The following is a 24,035-nucleotide window of genomic DNA, read 5'->3' as shown; positions in this document are numbered from 1 at the left end:
AAAATGATTCCTACACTGCTCTCTAGTGTGTGTGGGATGCCAGTGGCACTGGATATAGCTTTGCTAAACTATTCCACACTTCAGACTTGTACTGGGAGCCAGAATAGTCCCCTTGCAGAAGCCTTTGGCTGTGGTTCTTTACCAGGAGTCCAGTAAATATCCTGGACTTTTGGACACCCTAGAAGTGTGCCCTGTACTGAACACCTTCCTTTCTAATGCCAGCTATGTCTACCAGCTGAATTAGATCAATGGAAATTGATGCTTTCCCAACATTTCCAGTTATCACGCTTAGTGGTAGTGGACAAACTTGAGCAATGATGCCAACTACACTTGCAAAATGTTAAGCAGAGCTTAGCAGTACCAAGCATGAAGGAATGAAATAATTGAAATTGGAAGGTTAATGTGACATTTGTCCTTAGTTTGAGAGGTGTCTACTGATGTAGCCTGCAAATATATATTGGAAATTGGAAGGTAACTGTTAGGTGAGATAAGTTTGAAGGCATGCACTGGGGGCATAAATGTAATGAACTGACACATTTGTTTTTGCTTTTATACACTGAAGAAATTGATTTTTACACTGTAGGATTCAAACCTAGGCATAAGGGATAAAAACACTTTCTTCTCCAGTGCTGAATTTCCATCTTTACACCAGAAGAAGTTACTGCACAGACATAGTCAGGAATCATACATAAATACAGCTGACAGTTTGAGGTGTTACACATGTGTGTGTGTGAATCAACAAGGTTATTGTATATAGATCCAGTTGTGCGTGTGTCTTATGTAATTGTGAAGGCCTTGCAAATCCATATAGCAGAATTATACTTATATAACTATAGTACAACAGTATACCTTCAGTCATACATAACTGTAGTATACAGTATACCTTCAGTCATACATCTGAAATCACAATAAGGATGTATTATCCCTCATACATTTAAGTCATATTAGTTCCGCTACATGATGTGTTATAAGTGAGGGTGAATATAATGGGAAGAGGAACAACAGTAACCCAGGCCAATGTGTATGTCAGTCTTACACTTACAGCTGTTGCCACAAGAATGTTAAAATAACAAATCTATTTGTCTGTTCATTGCTATTAACTGCGCTGTCACAACAATAAAAACAGGTTACACACCCTGTACTAGAACCCAGGACCATATGTACTCTAGCGCTACACTTACACCTGCTGCCACAGGACTAGTTACATGACATTTCCATAATGTCTTTCTCATTCTTAAGTTCCCAGTGTTAACTACTGTGTAATGCCACTTGGCATGTTTGTGTGGTACCTGATATATATATATATATATATATATATATATATATATATATATATATATATATATATATATATATATATATATATATAGATATATATATATATATATATATATATATATATATATATATATTATTTATTTATTATAAATGCTACAGTTTTATCTGTATGCATTAGTTAGAAGTGTATTGATGGCATGGGCATGTCTGTCATGGCATTTTCACGGGTATATATGATTTGCAATACCTTAAAATGAAATGTTCTGTGTAAAAATCTGTATACATGTTTCAGGGACATTTCATTTGATAGCACTTTTAGGATTTCAGTGATGGTTTGTTAGCAAAATGTGTCATTTCCGTTCTTTGGGGGGGGGGCAAAACTGCATTTCTGCTATGGCACAAACAAGGATATGTTGCTATTGTTACCCTCTATTTTTTGGTATCCATGGCCTGAGGCATACTACTTAGTAATGGACACATATTAATCAAATAAGTCTCTGCTGTCACATGTAAAGACATTTCTGTACAAATCACCCACCTTTTACTTGCATGCATTACCAAATAACAACATTCTAGAAAATGCCAGTCATTCATATTATTACACAATACACTCCAGATTCAACACTTGCCTTATAAATCCAGCAGTTGCAACAGTTTTAGTTCAGAGCTGACTCTGCCTGATGCAAGCAGTACTCACTTATTACACGAGTAGGTAAAGGTTGTGAATGTTACCTGGCATCAATGTTACTATTTGTATGTGCATAGGAGGAAGGTTTTAGGCCCTTAGGTGGTGAGTGGGTTATGCATTGGCTCCTAGCCATTGCAAGGGCATATTGAGCATGCCTATGTCTGCCTATATGCAAAGCAGCTACTGATGCTTCCCCCTCTGACTCCTGACCTCTTTGTGACTGTGGTGACCTTGCCATTGATGGTGGGATGTGTTCCTCTTCCCCTTGTTGATCCTTCTGAAACTGTTTTCTCAGGAAAATGTGTAGCATGGCACATACAGTGAATATTTCAGTACATGTACGTAGATTGTACTGCAGGGCTCCCCAGATGTACCTAGGCACTGAAACCTTGAATTCAGCAGCCCAAACACACATGCACTATGATATTTCTGGTTTGAGCATGTGCCTCATTATGGCATTCTTTAGCAGGAGTGTGTGCATTTCTGATGGGTGTCATCAGCCACAGTTCCAGTGCAAAACCTGCATCCCCCCAGTAAATGACCCTGTGGGATATCCCCCCCCCTAGGGAACATCTGATACAATTGGGAGGTGTGCCAGATATATGAGTCATGGTAACTAACTGGGTTGCCAGCATTTCACACAACTTGGCTGTTAGACTGAAACCCTGTTCTATTTATGTAGAGCCAGCCCTGTCCCCAGGGGGGGTGCCTTAATTTCTACATGTGTACAATTTATGGCATCCAGTACTTCAGGATAGTGTGCTACAGGGTAGAACTGCTGCATGTTTCTGCCCGTATCCTCAGGAGTATGGGGAAAATGTATGTGGTCACTAGCATGCTGTAGCATAGCATTCAGGAATTGATGGAGTATCCTGGATGCTGATGATTGTGACACTTCCAGCATGTCCCCTCTTGGTCTCTGAAAGGTAACTGTAACTAAAATTCTAAGTGCTACACCTACCTTTGTCTCCCCTAGGAGGGGTTCTCCTCTGTTTCCCTGGCTCTGAGTTGAAGAGAACATTGGTTGCAGAGTTCCTGTAGTGTGTCTCTGTCCACCCTGTAGCGCTCTACAATTTCCACATCATGTGGATTGTGATAAGTTACCTGGGGGTCTGAAAACTCTTCTCATTCTTGGTCTTGGTCTATTAGCAGCAGCAGCAGCAGCAGCAGCATAGACTTCAGCCTGTTGCACAAGCACATGTACTAAAGCAACAGCAGCCGCTAACATTGTTAGTATGTAGACTCCTTTCTGTGGTTGTATTCCAGTAGGTTTTGGAATTCACAGGAAAAACCAGCACTGAGTCTACACAGTTGCTTTATAGCTTTTTGAATAGCTCCTCCATGTTAGATTGGTTGACTAGCATACAACTCAGCTGCATATGTTATAATTTTCATACCAGTGTGTTTACCTTGCTTGCATGGCTGTACATGGCTCTACACAGCATGAAGAGCCACTTATTGAATCCAAAATAGTGCGCTACCATGTTTGAGTTGTGGCACAACATGTACACTGTAGAAACGGACCATGTAGGCTTTATTGAATCTGGCCAATAGATTAAATTTTTGAGAGGAGATATAGTCATAGGTTCACAGATACTAACTAGACTGTTGTGAAGAATTTGAGACATCTAGCTTTACATTCCCATAGCAGCTTTTAACCCTTATATTTTGCATATGAATAACTCAAAGAGCGGCCAAACAAGAATGTGTTGGGAGATTTATATGTTTCTACTATCCATGAGAGGTAGTGTAGTAATCCAAGGGTGTATTTGTGGTTACCCATCCAATCATTCAAAATTACATCTGAATAGAAAAAAAGTAGTTTGTTTAACACATTACAGCCGAGCGTGCCTCCAGGCGTTTCTGCAGTTACTTCCTACTGTGTCTCTAGGCATCAAATATTGCTTGGTCATATTTGCATTAATAATTCTAAAGCCACGGTATATGCAAGGTATCAGAATATTTTATCTTGAAGCATACATGATGGCAAACATAACCGTATTGATATTTGACCTCTGTATATGAGTATTTGTTAGAACTGTAAATTGATAACTTCATTTTTTAAAGGCTCAAACCAAACCAACTAGGAGTTAAAGGTACAAACTCAAAAGAGTTGTATTGGAGGGAAGGTGTTAACATGGAGTGAAAGACTATTCCACAGAAGCAGTATTCTTTGTGATACAAACCTATCCCTATCAAAAGAGATTGAGATCCCTTGAGGGGGTGTTTATGATACCACTGGACTTGCAAATGTGTAATAGATCTGAGAGAGTAGGGCCTGTAAGATCTATATTCAAGGCAAAGGTTGCCACTGTAACCTGTATCATACTAAGAAGATGGACAAGGGTTTGACATGGCCTGCATTATTTTTATGATTTATGCCTTTGATTTTTTTTTTTAGTAAGAAAGCCTTGTGGTATTTCCACTTGTGACAAACTAGATAAAGCATATATAAAACAAATGTTAGGGAGCAGTTAGCAAAGAGAAGGGGGACCATGCACAATGTGACCCCAAATAAAGAAAAATATAACAGTTTTCTTGTCATCCTCCAACAACACGGTATCACACCGTGAAACAAAACAGAAAAGACTATGAAATTTTAAGACAGTCAGATAATATACACCAAACATAACAGCATGTAATGCTAGAGCTTAACATCCACATATAGAATAATTATATATATATCTACTAAACAGTGTCCATTGCTGTATGCATACATACATTACCATTTGAGCTTTTAATGTTATTGTGGCTGCTGCAATGTAAATGATGTTTTTGTGTCTATTGCACTCTGCAGATGTTATTGCTTCTTGTGATGTTTGGAAAAATGTTTTGAAAGTATATTTGCTATGTCTAGTGGCTGGATATTATATCTCTCAACCTGCAGACACTGAAAATAGGTACGAAGGCCTTTGAAAATTAAATACATCCAGCCAGAAATCTTGACATCTAGTCAACAGAAAATATGAATACAAGACATCACATATGTCTTTCTGTTTCAAGTAGAAATGTGGGATGCTACTCAGAAACCATTTTAAAAACTGACAAAAATTAGGAAAATATAACCTCATTATCAGAGACAGTGTAAAATCTGTAAAATTAATGAACTGTTTTGCAAAATTGCACCACGCACGGTTATTTATTTTTGCTTTTGAAAAAGGAAGATGTGCTCTGTGTCTTCATTCTTTAAATTATTGATGTCACTAGCATATTAGTCGTGTAGTGCGGTTTTCTGTGCCAACAGTGTGAACTGTGATAGTTCCACAAATTTCATCTGATGGGTGAGGGGTTCAGAAAATTGTGTGAAGGGGTAAATCAGCAGTTGGGGAGCTGGAATATTTGAATGGTATTTTATGTACTATATTTATTAGACATTTTATATCTAAAGTAACTTCTATAAGCTATCTAGAATCTTTTTTTCTGTTGTGTGTCTAATTAATTCTGCATCTGCTCCTATATTTATGTCTTACATGAATGGAAGGTTAATTACATCACAGAATATATTGAGTGTATCCTTTCCAGATTTAGATGGGTCAATGATAGCAGTATAACAGTCTGTTTTCACAACTGCATCAGTAAATAGAATGTATTGGGATATGGAAGCCTTAACTGCAAAGGTTTTGCCATTGTGGTAAAGCTTTCTGACATAGAAACTGCTCCAACAATATTGTTTTCCAAGGAGGTGGCCATAGCGTGGAGAATAGTTTCACTGGGTAATCCACACGTTAATACAGTAGCCGGGGAGAGAAACTCATTTTAATTAATCATGTAATCTCCCAGAGAATTGGCCATGACTCTAGATTAACTACCAGTTTATTGTTTTCTCTGTATGAAAATAGTGAATGCCATCTTCTGATGTCACTCACCAATTCACGTCTGTGGGATGGTATAGGTAACTAGAGTGCAGCCATGGGGCGAGGGTGTGTGAATGTGAATGCATCCATGTATGCCTGCAATGGCATGAACATAGCTGAATAAGTATATGTGCATGTGTGTGTTTGTCCTGGTGATTGCACTACAGGGGATGAGTAGGAGACTCTTGATGTGTGTGTGTGTGTGTGTGTGTGTGTGTGTGTGTGTGTGTGTGTGTGTGTGTGTGTGTGTGTGTGTGTGTGTGTGTGTGTGAATATATATGTGTGTGTGTGTGTGAATATATATGTGTGTGTGTGTGTGTGTGTGTGTGTGTGTGTGTGTGTGTGTGTGTGTGTGTGTGTGTGTGTCAATATATATGTGTGTGTGTGTGTGTGTGTGTGTGTGTGTGTGTGTGTGTGTGTGTGTGTGTGTGTGTGTGTGTGTGTGTATGTGTGTGTGTGTCCACTGGGGGCACTTATGCTTCCACAATGCATGGGCCGGTAGTGAGAACGCTAGCACTATCAGCTCTGACAGCACAGTTATTTTCACAGACATGATAATGAGTAGTTAATGAGGTGTTTCTCTGTGTGGCTTTACCATGCCTCTGAATTGGGGATTCTGTCCATTGCACTAACTGACCAACCTGTGTTATCCAATTAGTGTGAGCAGAGAGCATCTTTCTGAATTACTGCATAATTTCCACTAGAATCTATACAAAGTCTGATTTTTTTTTTATGACAGCTTTTGCTTTCAGTCATAGATTAAAGATGATGCCATCATGATTTGTGTTAGTTATAAAGGGTATAGTCTTATGCAGGGAACAAAATATGTTGTATTTGTCAATATTGTATCTTAATTATTGCTGTCCTTGGTTATTATGAAATGTTTGTTCAAGACTGTTTTGAATAACATAGATAACTGACACATTTGCTTGATGCTGAGTAACTGACCTGGTGATTGTCTGGATATTTAAATTTCCTTTTAATGGTTAAATTTTATTTTTTATACTCCAATTTATTCAGAAAATCCACATTGTAACCATACACAAGTAGACAACAAAAATGTAAACCACTCGGTACTATGGGTCAATAAAGGCTGTCTTCCATGTAGTATTCACCACCACCAGAAACTCCAGAATTCAGCTATATCCTTTTTATTGTACACGACAAAGACAGATTTAGCGCTTTCATCTCCAAATCATTGTGTACAATAAAAAGGATATAGCTGAATTCTGGAGTTTCTGGTCGTGGTGAATACTACATGGAAGACAGCCTTTATTGACCCATATTACCGAGTTGTTTACAAAATCCACATTGTGTATAAATGACATAGATTATGTTTAGTAGCTCCTACAATATTACTTTTATATGTTCAGTTTCAGTTATATGCATTAATATGTGAGCAGTTTCCAGGCATGGATTATTTTGCTGTTCTCTTATAGTAACTAGGCTACTGGAGTTTTTTTTTTAACTTGATTCTTCATGACAAACCCTACAATTTTTATTCATGCCTATTTATCCACTTCTTCCATTATCACCAGACCTAATGATCAATGAACACACCATTATTATATGTTGAAATTCAAAGGATTGGGAGACTGTAACAGTGCCAGAAAAAATTATAAGTAGCTGTATGAAATATGGAGCATGCGTACACTAACATCTTTAAATGGAGCAGGATTTGTACTGATGATGGGTAAGGCAGTGAGGTATATACTTCAACAGATTGGCCTTCCAGATGTCTGCGTGCTTCAGTGTACATGTTTATGGGAAGGATTGTGATGGGGAGACTACTGTCAGGATATTATGAAAGAACAGTAGAAGGACTTATTCCTACCACCTGAGATGAAACAATGCAAACAAGGCTCCTCTATCCCATCTCACCTGATAGCTCTTTTGGTGAACTTCCTGACTTATGGAATTCAGGTCACTGACAACTATAAAAGTCAACTATAAAATTCCTCTACCAGCAAATTGGATGGCTGCATCTTTGTATTTACCAGTTAAAACAACTCATGACTATATTAATGCAGGAGGGGTAGTGCTTCAAATTAAAAGGTTTTAGCAATAAACATGCTGTATAATAGACACCATCCAACACATTCTAGATATATTTCAAAAATTAGCCTTAATTAAATTGATATCACATTTGCTCCTTAATGTAAAAGTAGATGTTATGGTGTAAAGGTCTGACATTCTGTTTTGATATTGTAAGAAAAGTGTCCATGGACTGCAGTGAATTCAAGAGACAGTAAAATGTTATATACTGATTTTTTTTTTTTTACCAAGAACAATTACAAAGGAACATCTTTACTTCAGACTGAGCATTATCTCATTTTGCTTTTCTCCTGTAAAACTCATATGTTCATGAGATGTCGCTCTTTCTTCTTGATGAGATGTTTTTATGTCACACATTTCATATTACAGATAAAATGAGAATGCATGTCAGCAAACAGGACCTTCTTAGTTTTTTAATGCGGATGCTCTTAGAAATAGAAATGCATCCAGAGATATGACATAAATTTCTTTTAATCTGTATTGTATTTGTGCCTTAATAACATACCTTCCAAATAAGCCATATAAATAAGTTGACTAGAAACCAGTTTCCTGTAAGATTACCTACAATGAAATGGCTTCAGACTGCTAATCACAATGTTAGAGGAATGTCAATTACAGGATGGGCCTAATATTAGCACATATGTTTATATGTATCATCACATGAATAGATTAAGGCCTAATTTTAACACGTTTATATATATAATCACATGAATGGATGAAGGCCTAATATTTGCATGTGTTTATATGTATCATCATCACATGAATGTGGACAGCCACCTGTTCTTCCAGTAAAAATTTTACTATGCACAGTGTTAAAAGATGTTCCACAAGGCCCCACATCCTGTCTTGAGATTATGCCTAGAAGTAACTTTATTGCCTTTGAGCTGTTTTTATCAAGCCTTACTTACATTCACACAGTGAAGAAAGTAGTTAGCAGTATTTCCCGATAATAATAATGGTCTTGGTTTCATATTTCTCTTTCCTTGAAAAGAGAATCTCATGTTAGTGGAAGAACTTCAGAAAGTAAATGGATACAATTGCCCTTGAACACTGTTTTGACTATATTACACCCTTATTCAGCTATTCATATTTTTTGACAAAAGGCAGAGTGAGCCAAACTGTTAATTAAAAGCCATAGCAGGTATCACAGGATTTCTGTGTGTTCTTTCTAGAAATATTATGTCTCCAAGGCTGAATGTATCTTGTTCATTGCATAACTTGTTGAAGTGGATGCTTCCGACTTAGCTTATGACCGAAAAGCTTGACTCGTGCATACAATCCAATGGGCAAATAGTGCAGAGAAGGCCTAGTTACCAACTGTTTCTAGTGTCACATGTGGGCATTGTCACTGACTGAGTTCTTGGTAATAACATTTTGTATTATAGTCAGAGAAAGTGATAGAGAGAGAGAGAAAGCGAGAGAGAGAGAGAAAGAAAGAGAAAGACATTGACATTATTTATATAATATATACATTATGTGTGCGTTTGTCACACACACACACACACACACACACACACACACACACACACACACACACAATGTCTGTAGATATATGTGTGTGCATGTGTGTGTACTTTATAAATCTATACCTGTATCTATATAGATAGATAGATTGACTGATACATGCACTTTGTTAAAAGCTTACTTTGTTGACAAAGAATATTCTGTCTTTTTCATTGAAAACACTCTTTGTCAAAACTAGGTGTTTTGAATGGAGGAATGTCAGTTGTTCTGTTTTGTCTAGGGGACGTGCTTTGGGTTATTATAAGTGGCTGTGTGTATTAATGCTAAAACTTTGGGATATGCCAAAAGTTTTGACTTTCTGGGTGGGTGTGTATGTGCAAGTGTTTGCAGGTTAGGAATACAATAGAAGCTAGACAAAGAGCTAGTTTTAGTGTTGTGCTTGTGTGTTAGTATGTAGGAAATGTGTGTACGAGTGCTGTGTATAGTGTTACTGTTAGGCAGGGGGTATTTCTTAAAGTAATGTGTAAATGTGTAGGGTTTGGACCATTTTTCTTAAAAGTATCACTATTCAGGCAAAGTGTGTTTGGTATTATTATTATTTATTTTTTTTGTAGTTGATATGTCGCAAAAGAAGAGCATTTCTTTGCTGTATGCAGTTGGTGTAGTGTTGCACATTTGTTTTTTGGTGAGTTAAGGACTGCAAATGCTTCTGCACACTGAGATTTGAAAATATACTATCTCACATGTGTGTGTGTGTGTGTGTGTGTGTGTGTGTGTGTGTGTGTGTGTGTGTGTGTCTGTGCGCGTGCGTGCATGCGTGCATGTGTGTGTGTGTGTGTTTGTGTGTGTGGGTGTGTGTGTGTGTGTGTGTGTAAGGGATCCTGGTTAAATTCTAAGAACTCGAACTACAGTCCTTAAAACAGTGAGACTGCAAGTGTGAACAGGGAGAATATATACTAACTGCAAGACAGAGGTCTGTGAGATTTGCCTAGTCCAAAGTATAGTGTTCTTGGAGTTAGTATATTTAAATTTTAGGGGAGTTACTGCCCCTTATTTTGGAAGGGTATAAGCAGGGTAAAACTTTCTTGCAAAAATTATATACTATTACTATGATGATTACTGGGTTTCTTTTTCAACTGCATTTCATTTTCTGCAGTTGCAAAATTTACGGCTATGGGTCTCACTCACACCACATTGGGACATATATATATATATATATATATATATATATATATATATATATATATAAATATATATATATATATATATATATATATATATATATATATATATATATATATATATATATATATTTGGAATCTTAAAATACTGAAATGTTGAATTTCAGCATCTCAAGACCAAATTGTCAAATCTGCAGTTGTGCGAATCTGCAGAATATTGAACCCAGAAATGTCGAACCCGCAGTACAGATGGAGCATTAGGTAAGTGTTATGTTTTTTTAAGGGGTTTGGAGAGGGTTTGTGTGTTTGTGAGTGTTGAGGAGTTTTAGGTGTGGGTTAGGGTAGGTAGGTAACAGTGTGAGTGTGTCAGTGTTGAGAGTGGTAGTGTTTGTATGTATGTGATATGTGTTTGTGCAAGGGGGGTGTAGAATGTGTGGTGTTGGGTTTTCTGTCTTTTGTTGTTTAGTGCAACCTCAGAATTAGTATATATAAGTAGTGGGGGTGTGGGGGTATAGGGGGCTTGCCTCCCTGCTTATAGGAAGGGTAGATGTGTGTGTTTGTTTTGTTGTGTTTGTGTGTATTGTTTTGCTTTGTTGTAGTGTCAGGAGGTAGGTGTATTTGTGTTTGTATGTGTGATGTAGTGTTTTGTTGACGTTTGTGTTTTTGAATTTTGCGGTTTTGGTTTTTGGGTTTGTGAGTTTTCGGCTTTGTAGTCTCAAGATACTGAAATTCGATATTTCAATATTTCAAGATTATAAAGTCAACCTATATATATATATATATATATATATATATATATATATATATTTGTGTGTGTGTGTGTGTGTGTGTGTGTGTGTGTGTGTGTCTGTGTGTGTGTGTGTGTGTGTGTGTGTGTGTGTGTGTGTGTGTGTGTGTGTGTGTGTGTGTGTGTGTGGGTGTGTGTGTGTGTGGGTGTGTACATATATTTATTTATTTTTTGACATTTGATTACCAGGAAATTCCAACTGGGTAGAAGACCATTTTCAAAGGCTGCCTGGGGAGAAAAGCTCCAAATTATTACAAACATTTTAAGAACAATAATTTTACAATCTTGAAAAATAAAACAAAAACATCTGCAGTTTAAATAATTATAGCAAATTAGACATACTATGAAACCATTGATTAAAAATCAATACAAGTTATATAACAATCATTTAATATTTAGAGAAATTTTAGACAGTTTGTAGATAAATAAAAGGTGCATTATTCTACTACAAACAGGAAATGTAATATGAAGTGAGGGAAATACAGGCTTATGGTATATTTAGAGATAATGTCAGGTAAAAGAATTTGATAGAAGTAAGTGAAGAAGGGGGAGTAAGGATGTATAAGGAATGAAAAAGTACTAGTTCACCTTTAGGGATATACCCCTGGATTCATGAATGGCTGATTTTCATGGAGGAACAGTGTAGCTGCTCTTGCAAGGAAAATAGCTGCTTTGTGATCCAGGTATGTGCCGTTTTAACGTGCATGAGCGGCCTTACACTGTTCCTGCATGGAAAGCTATGTAGGATGCAAATCATCTCATCTGCTGGTAAAAAACATGCAAATGAGGTAATTTTGCAATCCACGAAGCTGGCCGGACTCCTTGCAGGAACAGTGTCAGAGCAGAAATGTATTCGGTTAGTAACTGAATACATTTCTGCGTCTGAACAAACGGAGGCAGGACAGCTCGTGGAAAGCATGTATTACAGTCAGACACACACATGCCAATGACCAAATATAAGGCCATTGTCATTAAAAACAGTTTATTTTTTTTTTTTAAATTAAACTTTTTTTTGGCCGATCTCGGCTGTTTAAGCTTAGGGCAGCGGCGTGCAAATGGGATTATGACGAAAATAAAAAATATATGTGCATTGGAGCTCTGTGGCCCGTGTTTGCCCTTAACTAAGCAAAGCTAATGAAGGGGGTGTGTCAGATGTGCCTGAGCATTGTTTATATAACCTAAATGGGTGTGTGCACCGTGCACAGGGTTTTAAAAAAAAAAAAGAGAAAATGGCAGCACAGTTTACATTTCAGCATTCAGTATGTGCGGCATGCCTCAGGGCTTAAAATAGGGAGAAACTGGGAAGGGGAAACAGTAGTAGGAAGGCAATCAAGTAGAACTAGCATAGCTGGCAGGTGGAATGTATCAGAATCAGTCAATTACACATGCAGCAGCCCAGCACACTAATATAAACTATGTAAACACCCTACAGACTGTTTTTTCCCACAAACTCTACACCACCAGTGTACACAGACAGGGGATTTTTAACTGGCAAAACTAACTAAAAATGTTAGAGGCTGCTGCTGCTTTACTCTACCAATATGTCCTAGAGACTGAGGGTGGTGAGGAGGAGAATGCTGACAACCAACCCACAGTGAGGAGGAGGAGAAGAGTGTACAGACCCAGGGTAACCTACCAGGGCCTACATAAGCTGGAGATAGTGGAGTGCTATAGGGTGGACAGGGACATTCTACAGCAAATCGTTGAGCTGCACCAGCCACACCTCACACACAAAACTAATAGAGGGGGAACCCATCCCAGTGGATGCCAAGGTATGTCTAGGCTTAAGAATACTAGCCACAGGTATTTTCCAAAAAACAACTGGGGATATCATGGGGGTCTCACAGTTATCAGCATCCAGGGTACTCCACCAGTTCCTGGATGCCATGACACAACATGCCAATGAGCACATATATTTCCCCACTGACCATGAAGTGCTGACCAGACGTATGCATCTCTTCCACTGTATAGCGGAATACCCTGAGGTAGTTGGTGCTAGTGCTATAGACTGCAAGCACATCCACATCAAAGCACTACCTGGTGAGCAGGGCAGGGCCTACATAAACTGCAAGGGCTTCCCCTCCATCAACTGCCAGGTTGTGTGCAATGACCCAGGCATTATCATGAATGTGTGTGCTGGCAGCCATGGAAGTTATCACAACTCCCACATCTGCCATTGCTCACAGCTGTATCAGGCATTTGCCGGGGGGGGCATCCCATATGGCCATCTAGTGGGGGATTCTGGCTATGCACTGGAGCTGTGGCTGATGACACCCATCAGAAATGCTCACACACCTGAACAAGAACACCATAATGAGCCACATGCACAAACCAGGAACATTGTAGAGCATGTGTTTGGGATCCCAAGTCACAGTTCCACTGCCTTGACATATCCAGTGGAGCCTTGCAGTACTCTCTAACTACATGTACACAAATGTTGATAGTATATGCCATGCTACGCAATATGATGCTGCAGAAACAGCTGCAGCAGGAACAGCATGGGGCAGGGCCACACAGCCCCCACCATTGCTAAGACCAGCACAAGCACAGAGGGACTCGGAGGAGGAACATCCTGAGCCTGCCCCTATAGGCAGAAAGAGGCATGCAATATATGCCCAGGCCTTGGCAAAGAGGCAACGCATAGCACACACACTGACACTGTAGGGACCCAGGGACTGATACCTCTCTGACTTGCACATACAGTAAAAGGGATGCCAGACATGACACTACCTGAGCTTTGCCATGTATAGGGAGTGTACTATGTGCATCCAACATAGTCATCCCTCTAAAACTGTCCTCAATACTGGCCCAGCAACAAGGTAAGCCACCCTTCTTATCAATTACTTAATGGAGTAGTATGTTCTCATATTTGTATGTATGATAGGGATGCAAGCTTGCAAGATAATTGGGTGGCTAAATGGGATAGCAGCAGACAGCTATATGGTACAACAGGAATTTCATAACAAATACTGGTGTCAACATACTAGGTAGCACTACACAAGGTGACAACCCCCACCGCAGTACATGTGATGGCCCAAAGAACCGTGGGTGTCAATAGGTCACACAAAGTCTAAGAGGGTCACATACCCACCACCAGCCTCACCCAGCAGGACAGGTGTAGATGACCATGAAGAAAGGCCGGGCTAAGGCCCCCAAATGATGGCAATGGTAAACAGCCCCCCACCAGACTTACACAAACATACTCCAACAGGCCTGGCAGTTGCATTCTAGTTCTGAAGGGTAAGAAGTCTGAAACTGATACATATGCCATTAAGGTCTAACATGTGTACTCTACTGATATGCCTCCTGTCTTCATGATAGGTCACAATACAATATGAAATGGAAGCCAACAGAGTAACCGAAATACCAGTACAGTCATTTCAAATGTTAAAGTCTGCAGATGTGCACCCCCCCCCCCACAATCTCATGTTGAAATGCAGTAACAGATGGCCTGCAGCACTCTCAAATGACCTACAGTCCTATGGCAAAGGCCCATGCCTCACCCATAGTGCCAATGTACGGAATGTCATGGGGTCCCAACTAACAACCTAACACAGTAAACAGAAAACAAATGCAAGGCCATGTTGACAAATGCCAGTAGCATGCCTTCCCATGTCCTAATGCAAGGACTGTGGATCAGGCCATAAATACTACTGGGATAAAGGCCCAAATATAGGGATACCTCTGAGATATTGCTTACATAATGTTAGGTGGCGGAGAGAATAACAGAGGAATGGATGTTGTGGAGTGTGTGAAGTCTGAAACTCTAACGTCCGCCCATACTACTCCCAACTGCAAACCCATGAATGAATAGCCACAGAACTGCTTGTAAACCACAATGTGAAGGTAAACTGACCAGATATATGAGTCCTGCCTCTGGATAACCTAGGTGTATCTGTACAGCTGAGAGGTATGGCCCCAGCAGGATATGGCCATGCCATGCAGTTGAGAAAGCACAAGGAAGGGATCCCCAGCCAGCATACTAACAAGGTGCTGGTCCATTTACACAGAACCAGCAGTCTATTGTTGGTAGCTACCCCTCCACAATGGCAGGTGTGTGTCAGAATGTGTAGTCTTTATGCCTCAGAATATTGGTCTCAATTTCATTCTTCTTGTACTTCCCGGTAAATAACTGTGAGGAAAGAATGATAACTGTCAGTAGTTGATGACATGACACATCACAGTGTAAAACAGTACATATGTCAGAAAATCTGTGCTACAACCAAACATGTCACACAAGCAGCACAGACAGCAATAGTTACAGTTTCCCCATATGTTAAGCCCATTGTGTCTCCATATTGGCAACCTATCTACAGATATCCTGCAGAAATGTAGCTGCAGCACACAAAACCCTGAACTGGAGTTCAACCCTCCCTGGAATGGAGTCACACACTCAATATAGAAGGTCATACTAGGCATGCTCCTACACTTAGAGAAATGAACACTTATTACCTCTGTGTCTTGGGACGCTGAATTTTCTTGAAAGTAGCAGCAACAAAAAGGCATTTTTTCAATTTTACAATATTGGACAGTGTCCATATAGATTCTGGGGGGGGGGGGGGGGGGCTACAAAAGAATATTATCATACAAAAATTTTGGTGGCAAATATACACTGATTCCTCTACTATACCTGGACTAAACAATGTTATTCCCATCAAACCTTTGTTAGCTATGGAATGATTGTTTATAAACATTTCAACAGTATTTAGTTTTTCTGTGTATTAACTGTGATGTTTTGTGATTTTTTTTGTATACTAATTGAGGCTATTTTATGAGTTATTAATTTTAAGTAGATTTGCATATTTTGTATTTATATATTTGGTAGTGATTTGTTACATGAGATATACTTTATTATTATATTTATTATTACATGGGAAAATATTAAGTTCTGTGTTTATAGGTAGGTCAGCCTTCTCTGACACATTAAGAAGTTATTTAGGGTTACAGGGACACGCTTAGCTTACAATTTTAATAGGGCTGACAGATGTATATGTATATGTTATATGTCTTTAAAAGTATCATTTCAAATAGCACTTTTGGCGCCAAAGAGTTTATTTAAATGTCAATAGGTTCGTTTTTTTAGTGTTCTGATAAAGCTTGCATGGAGCAAGTGAAAGCGCTTAACCGTTGTTTTTAACCGTTGGTTCTGTCACAATAAATTAGTTTTATACACTGTATTTCGTTCCGTTGCAGTGTTTTTAACTTTTTGTTGCTGCTACTTTCAAGGAAATTTAGCATCCCAAGACACGGAGGTAATAAGCATTCTTTTCTGGTTGTTGGTTCTACAGTTTTCAGAACGTTTATTTTACATTGACACTTAGAGAAATGAAGGCCATGTCTCACAACATAGTGGACTACAGGTATCGGTTATTCGCAGCTGTTTGTGCACACAGACACCAAAGTGTACACCATTGATACTTCACATACACACATTGGATAGGAATACTCACACATATCTAAGACCAACATAATATAATATGTCAAATATACACACACTGAGACATGGGAAGAGAAAGACAGACAGTGACAGAGAGAATCCCATTATAAGGCCTGTCCCACCCACTACACCACTGGCCTATATCACATGATGTGCTGATGTCATTCACTGTAGAAATACCTTTAGTTAACCCTCAGCCCTATAGTCTCAGTGATGCTTGTGATAACTATGTAACACTACAGTACAAATAGGTATCCATGTAGCAATTGTAATCTCAGTCCTGTCAAATGTAAAGGTGTGTGTGAGTGTGTGTGTGTTTCTAGATGAATATGGTTGAGGCCATTCACACTCACTAAACTTCCCTTACTCCTCCATCACTCACCTTCAAAGATACCTTTGCACAGCTCTCTAACATATAAGCTCCATGGTGCTTGTAATAACTGTGTAATAATATAGTGTAGCAAACTAGTTAGGTAGGAGTTCCAATCTTGACCTTGGTAACTGTATAAATGTGAGTGTTTGTGTGACAGAGTGTGTGTATCCTTGTAGAGACCTGATTTTGTGGTCATTCACACTTACAAAACTTCCCTTACCTCTCCTTTAGCACTGCTGCTGATGTCACTCACCTTCAAAGATACCTTTGCAGAGGTCTCCAACATGTAAGCTCTGTGGTGCGTGTGATAAATGTGGAACAATGTAGTAGCAATATCTACATGGGTAGGGGTTTAGCTCACATTCCTGGCAAGTGTTTGTGTTTGTACATATTTCTTTACCTCAACGATTTTGGCCCCATTTCTACCCAGTACACATCTCACTGCCTGACTTTAGCAGTCCTGCAGATATCATTCAGTTTAGAAGTACCTGTTGACAACCCTAAACCATGTAAGGTCAGTGATGCATGTGGTAAATGTGTAACAAAATTGTCTGAAAAGATAGTTAGATAGAGGTTTGAACCTCACTCCTGAAAAATGTAAATGTGTGTGCATAGTAAAATATTTTGTTGAATCTCTCACCCACTACATCACCCAATGCAAGTATTTGCAAGGGCTGGTGATATTCCTCACCTTAGATGTACCTTGGGACAACATCCATCCTATAAGCTCTGTGGCACATGTGATAAATGCGTAACACTGTAGTCGCAATACATAGCTAGGTAGGGGTTCAAAACTCAATACTGGCATGTGTGTGTGTCTGTCTGTAATCAGTATCCTGTTAGGGGCTTGGTGTGATTGTGTGATAACAGGATCCACTGGGGGGTGGGTTTTGCTAAATTATTACGTTGAGGACTTAATATATGTCCCAGTGTCCACATTAAAAGGCCAACAGTTGTCAAACACCATAGAGGTTGTTGTAGACAATCCACAGCCCTAAATGTCTAGTGCCATGTGCAATGACTACGTGACAGTATGTATTAGTGAACAATATCGGAGACCACTGTCCACCCACGAATCATACACAAACACATTTGGCTAGGCAACAGCCACTATATTGGTAGTTCCCCCTACATATTGCTTCACAGATAGCACCCACAGTGTGATTGCAGTATACTACATGCCTGTTGACCACAACAGTGCCACTGACATCAGAAAGTACTTTGATGTGTTACATCTCCTGACAGTGTGTTATCCAGCTAGTAAAAGGACATGGCACCCTGTTCCATCCCCTCAGTAGCCCAATCAATGTGTACAGTGGCCCTTTTGCCATGTTCCGCACTGGATGCATGCAACAACTGTAGAGTCTGCAAACATACCCCACAAAGGGAATACCATGCCTTATACACATGCCCTGTATGGACAGACGCCGATAACTCCAATGAATACCTGTATCATACTGTCAATGTAGGTGCAATCACTACCTCATTTACATAGCCAGGTCTTACCAAACGAGGTCAGGAATGCAACATCAGAAGAAACCAGTCTGTCCACACTGCATGCCCCAGGGACTTCAAGCACACTTCCACACTTCAAAGAACATGCATGTGAGACATGTGCACTACCCAGGCACTGTTCATGTTATGGAATATAAATCACATACATGGGAAGCAATGCACATCACTGGCCAACCACAATAGAAATCTGGATAAGCGGATGGGGAATACAATACCCACCCCTGGGGACCACTCCAGTGACTATACTACTGAGCCACATTGGGGACTATTTTCATGTGGCTATTCCTTTGGGCTAGCCTTGTACAGCCTTCAGGCCCATTCACCTACTACACACCTATGAAGAAATGAACCTATGGATCTCAGTACTGGCAAGTGTGTGTGAGTGTGTGTGTGTGTGTGTGTGTGTGTGTGTGTGTGTGTGTGTGTGTGTGTGTGTGTGTGTGTGTGTGTGTGTGCGCGTGTGTGTGCGTGCATGTGCGTGCGTGTGTGTGTGTGTGTGTGTGTGTGTGTGTGTGTGTGTGTGTGTGTGTGTGTGTGTGTGTGTGTGTGTGTGACTAGTAATCCCAGTGTGTTTGTTCGATGAATATACCCTGTGGCTGCTGTTATTAGCAATAGGAGGTGTGTCCAAATCAGAAGATGTACCATTCTCCATTCTACAACAGATGATGTAAATCAGCATATACCTATGTACAACCCTCAGTCCTATAATCTTTGAGGAATATGCAATCACTGTGTTACAGACCAGAGATTACCGTGCACATACTGTACCCTGCCTTTGACATGGTGAATGTGTTACCACACTGTCATACCCCATGGCCTTGCTGCAGAGCCACATCCTGGTGACACACAGAGGCCTAGAACAGAAATGGGATACAGCATGTGAGAACACATTCACTCAGCACTTCACTTGTCAGGGAGAGAGGGGTAAATCTGGCACTGAATGTGTTGCCAAGACTGTGGCCAATATCTGTTGTCTCAGGATAGGTATTAGCATTGTGCAGTAACTCGCAGCACTTGTGTTTAATGCTGTGACTGTTGCTGATGTAACTATCAAAGGCTGCTGTGACTGTCATCAGTGTCTGCTGCATCTCTGCTGCCATAGATGCTCGTCGGGGATTCCATAAGGGATCCAAAATTGTGTTTGAGGCTAATGATGGAGTTCAACAGTCATGGGACACCATCTTTCCCTGCAACAGTGTCCCCCTTCTGATGTACACTTTAGTAATGGCAGGGAGACCATCACATTGTCTCCCAGTGTTTGGAGGATGGGTTCTGTTGGCACTGGCTATGGTCCCCACCTAAGCACCATGTTCAGTCATAGTCTCACTTCAGGCTTTGTGCCCACTGAATGGTGCACAGCAACAGTTATCCTACTCGACAAAGGGGGAGCCACCACTGATCCTGGGAACTATTGCCTTATCAGCCTGATGAGCCTGATCTGCAAGGCCATGGAACATATCATGGAACTCCTAAACAAAGACATTGGTAACCTCCAAATCTGGACCCCACCCAGTTCAGGTTTGTGAAAGGTAGATCATGCCTTCTGAACCTGATCGACTTCTTTGAGGCAGTCACCAAAGCCGTAGATGAGGGTAAGGTGGTTCTCACAGCCTATCTTGACCTCGCAAAGGCTTTCGACACCATCCCCCATTCTGGAGTTATAGCTAAACTCACTAAACTAGGTATAAGTCCCTACATCACAAGATGAGTTGCCAACTGGCTCACTGACAGAACCCACACTGTAAAAGTTGCAGATTCCAAATCTGACTTCAAACCAGTGACAAGTGGAGTATTACAGGGTTCAGTCCTGGGACCTCTCCTGTTTGGTATCTACTTCTCTGAAGTACAGGCTAATGCAGAAGGCCTCTGGCTAATGAAGTTTGCTGATGACTACAAACTAGGAGCCATAGTCGAGTCCCCAAATGATGTGGACATCCTACAGAAGGGCCTCACTGAGACAGATGCCTGGTGTCAGAGGCATGGCCTCAAACTCAATGCCAAAAAGTGCATTGTCATCCCCTTTGGTAAAAACTCTATACCCATGAACAACCACATAAACAGACGTCTACTTAATTCCAAATGTGTGATAAGAGACCTTGAGACCCAGGTTGACATTAGTCTCTCCTTTGATAATCACATCGCCACAGTAGTCAGGAAATCCATCTATGTGGCACACCTCATCACAAAAGGGTTCTCATCCAGAAAAAAAGACGTCATTGTTCCCCTCTACTCGGCACTCATTAGACCCATTACAGAGTACAACGCCCCTTTTGGAGTGTACCTCACTAGATATCTGCAGCAGCTGGAAAGGCCACAGAAGTACCTCACAAAGAGGATTACTTGCCTCAAACAGATTCCCTACACCGACCATTTCAAAAAACTCCAGCTTTACTCTGTAGCATATCGCCTACTCCGAGGAGATCTCTGCCTAACATATAAGGCTATGTTAAACCCAAAGCTGTTGGACATGCTACACCTAAATTAATCCCAATCCCTCCGAGCTACACCCTCTAGGGACCTAAACCTTGTCACCACAATAAACAGGACATGCTGAAGGGATAGATTCCTGTCCCAGAGACTTCCTATACTCTGGAACAAGCTACCCATCTATGTCAAGCAAAGTTCCGCATTAGCACTCTTCAAGAAAAATCTTGATGAGTGGATGGGAAATAGAAAATACACCTCGGGGGTCACTTTTGTGGCTCTGCTCAGCTGGGACACAGGAAATTAACTTTCTTGTGTGTTGTAAGCCAGGGAACCTTGTTGGCTAGGCACACTTAGGCCCTTGGGCCGATTGCCTAGTACCTACCTATGAACCTATGTACCTGTTTGTACAGTGCCTATGTGTATGATTCCACAGTCATGCAGCTATTTCCCATTGCCATGGGTGCAGTGAAGACATCCACCCTGTTTACAAGGCTGCAAAGTCAGCTTTGGAGAGGTTTTGCCAGGTGGTTATCTTTGTGGGGGGGGGGTGGCTGACATGTTGAATTCCATGTTGATTACAGTCTGTGTGAATCTCACCATGCAGGGATTGACATCTGTGGATGAGCAACAGTCCCATATTTAAGTAGTCAATACAAGTCAAGGTTGTTGCATCGTCTTCCAGGGGTCAGTATGACCTAGTCTAGTGCAATGTAAATGATAAATCCCGGAAGTGTTGGGCCACTGTACTGGCACTTGGCTACATTCCCCAGGTGATAGAGGGGCAGTTGAAGACTCATACTATGTCAGTGTTGTGTTGGACCATCATAGATGGCAAGGTGTTGAGGAATGTGCATTGACAGTCTAGGGACATAGATGTGGACCCATAATAGGCTATGGTCTGGATTGCACTATTACCCCAAGGCAGTTGTACAGAAGTATCTCCAATGCATTATGATGGGATACTAGTCTGGAGGTGTTCCTATCCATAATGAATATGGAGAACACCACCTGTGGAGGTGTGGTGTGGTCCATGTTTGGGGGCTGATAGCTGTGGAATGCATCATACCCTGATACTGCAGGTCTGCTGTCTGCTGCTGTGAACCACCTCTTAATTACAGCAGACATGTGTCCTCCACTCCAACGACTGCTATGTGTGACTGCATCCTGACAGTTAGATGTCCACTGTTGAGCAGCATGACCCTCTGATTGCATACATGTGTGGCTGTTATGGTTGTAATAACATTAGGAACACTGCCTAATAAGGCACTATATGGGGGCAAGACACTTAGCCAGCATCTGGCAACCCAGCGGTAACAGATGTAGGACATCCATGTCAAGTCATTGGGTTTTGTCATTCATGTCATCCCAAGCAGAGAGGTTCTGGATCCCCTGAGAATGACACATAACATGTAAGCCAATGTTACAGTCAATTATCTGTTGATAGTACCGCAGCATCATTCTGGGTGACAGCAGTACACCACCCAGGGCTATTGTCACACCTACCTGGACCATATAATCAGAGAGTTCAACCATGTCTCCTGTCATATATTCCAAGAAGGTGTGCCACAAGTCAATCACACCCACATGGATACAGAGTGATACTCGTAGTTGTTGTGGAGTGACATGACTGGTTGTGTCATGTGTTAGATACAGGCATGTGATAGATATTTGGCAGTTACCTGCTCCATATTCAACTGAGTAAGTGGGATGTGTGTGCCTCAGTATTGAGTTACCCATGATCTCTGTATTGTGAAAGGTGGTTAGCCTTAGGAGCTTAGGTTGGGGGCAAAATGTGTAGGTAAAACATGTGTCCCTTGGCATGTGCCATGTCGCGGTGTCTGAGTATGTGTCTGCCTTGCTGGTCTGTGCTGTTTGTATAAATGTCCATTGAGTGCCTCTGGGAAGGTGGGCGTGTGGCTTTTCACTGCATGTCATGGCTGTCAAAGTGGGTGTCATGGTGAGCTACATGTTCCACATGGTGTGGTGCAGGTGTTGATCTTATCCTCTTGACCTGCTAGTCCAGTCTTTGCTGGAGAGTGCATATGTCCACATTGGGTGATATATGCGTAACCCTCACAGGTCTGAGTGTTTGGAGTTTAGAGGGGAGGGTTGTCTGTGTACATGAGGCAGTTGCAACAGTGCCCCAGAATGGACAAGTGCACCAGGTTAATGGGTGAAAGCACAGATAACTGTCCTTTAAACATGCCAGGAGAGGTGGACATAACTAATATGTGTATGTATGTAGGTGTGTGTGAATCTTGTACTTTTTGGTTAGTACTGTGTTTGACCTGTGTACTTCCCTTCACTCCAGTTTAGTAGACCTGTTGATGGCTTCCACCTTAAAAGTACCTTTGGAAGAGATGGAAATGTATAAGCTCTGTGGTGCATCTGATAACTGCGTAGCGCTATAGTAGGAATACCAAGATAGGCAGGAGTTTTAATCCCAATACAGGCAAGTGTGCGTGAATCATGTACTTTCTAGCTCATGCCCTTTTTGACCTGTGTACTACCCTTTACACTTCCCTTCACTCCAATTTAGTAGACCTGTTGATGTCATCCACCTTAGAAGAACCGTTGGAAGAGGTGAAAATGTATAAGCTATGTGGTGGGTCTCATAACTGTGTAGCACTATAGTAGGAATACCTAGATAGGCAGGAGTTCTAATCCTAATGCTGGCAACTGTTTGTGTGTGTGAGGATCATATCATAGGTTCATAGGTTCATAGGTTCATACTAGGCTATCTGCCCTAGGGCATTTATAAGCCTAGCCAGAGTGTGTTTGGCTTTCGCCACCCATTTTAAATTAATTTTGCTATGCCTTTTTTTGAGGTTAGTATACTGTGCCTCTGTCTAACAGTGACACAGAAGTGATAGCCGGGGTAAACCTACAATCTCCCATCCACTCATCAAGATTCCTCTTGAAGAGAGTCAATGTGGGACTCTGCCTAACCTGGACTGGGATTTTATTCCAGAGTGA

This window comes from Protopterus annectens, chromosome 6.part0 (assembly GCF_019279795.1).
Source record: "Protopterus annectens isolate FY-2018-M chromosome 6.part0, PAN1.0, whole genome shotgun sequence".
In the NCBI taxonomy this organism is placed as follows: Eukaryota; Metazoa; Chordata; order Ceratodontiformes; family Protopteridae; genus Protopterus; species Protopterus annectens.
Note: the sequence above shows the minus strand (reverse complement) of the source record.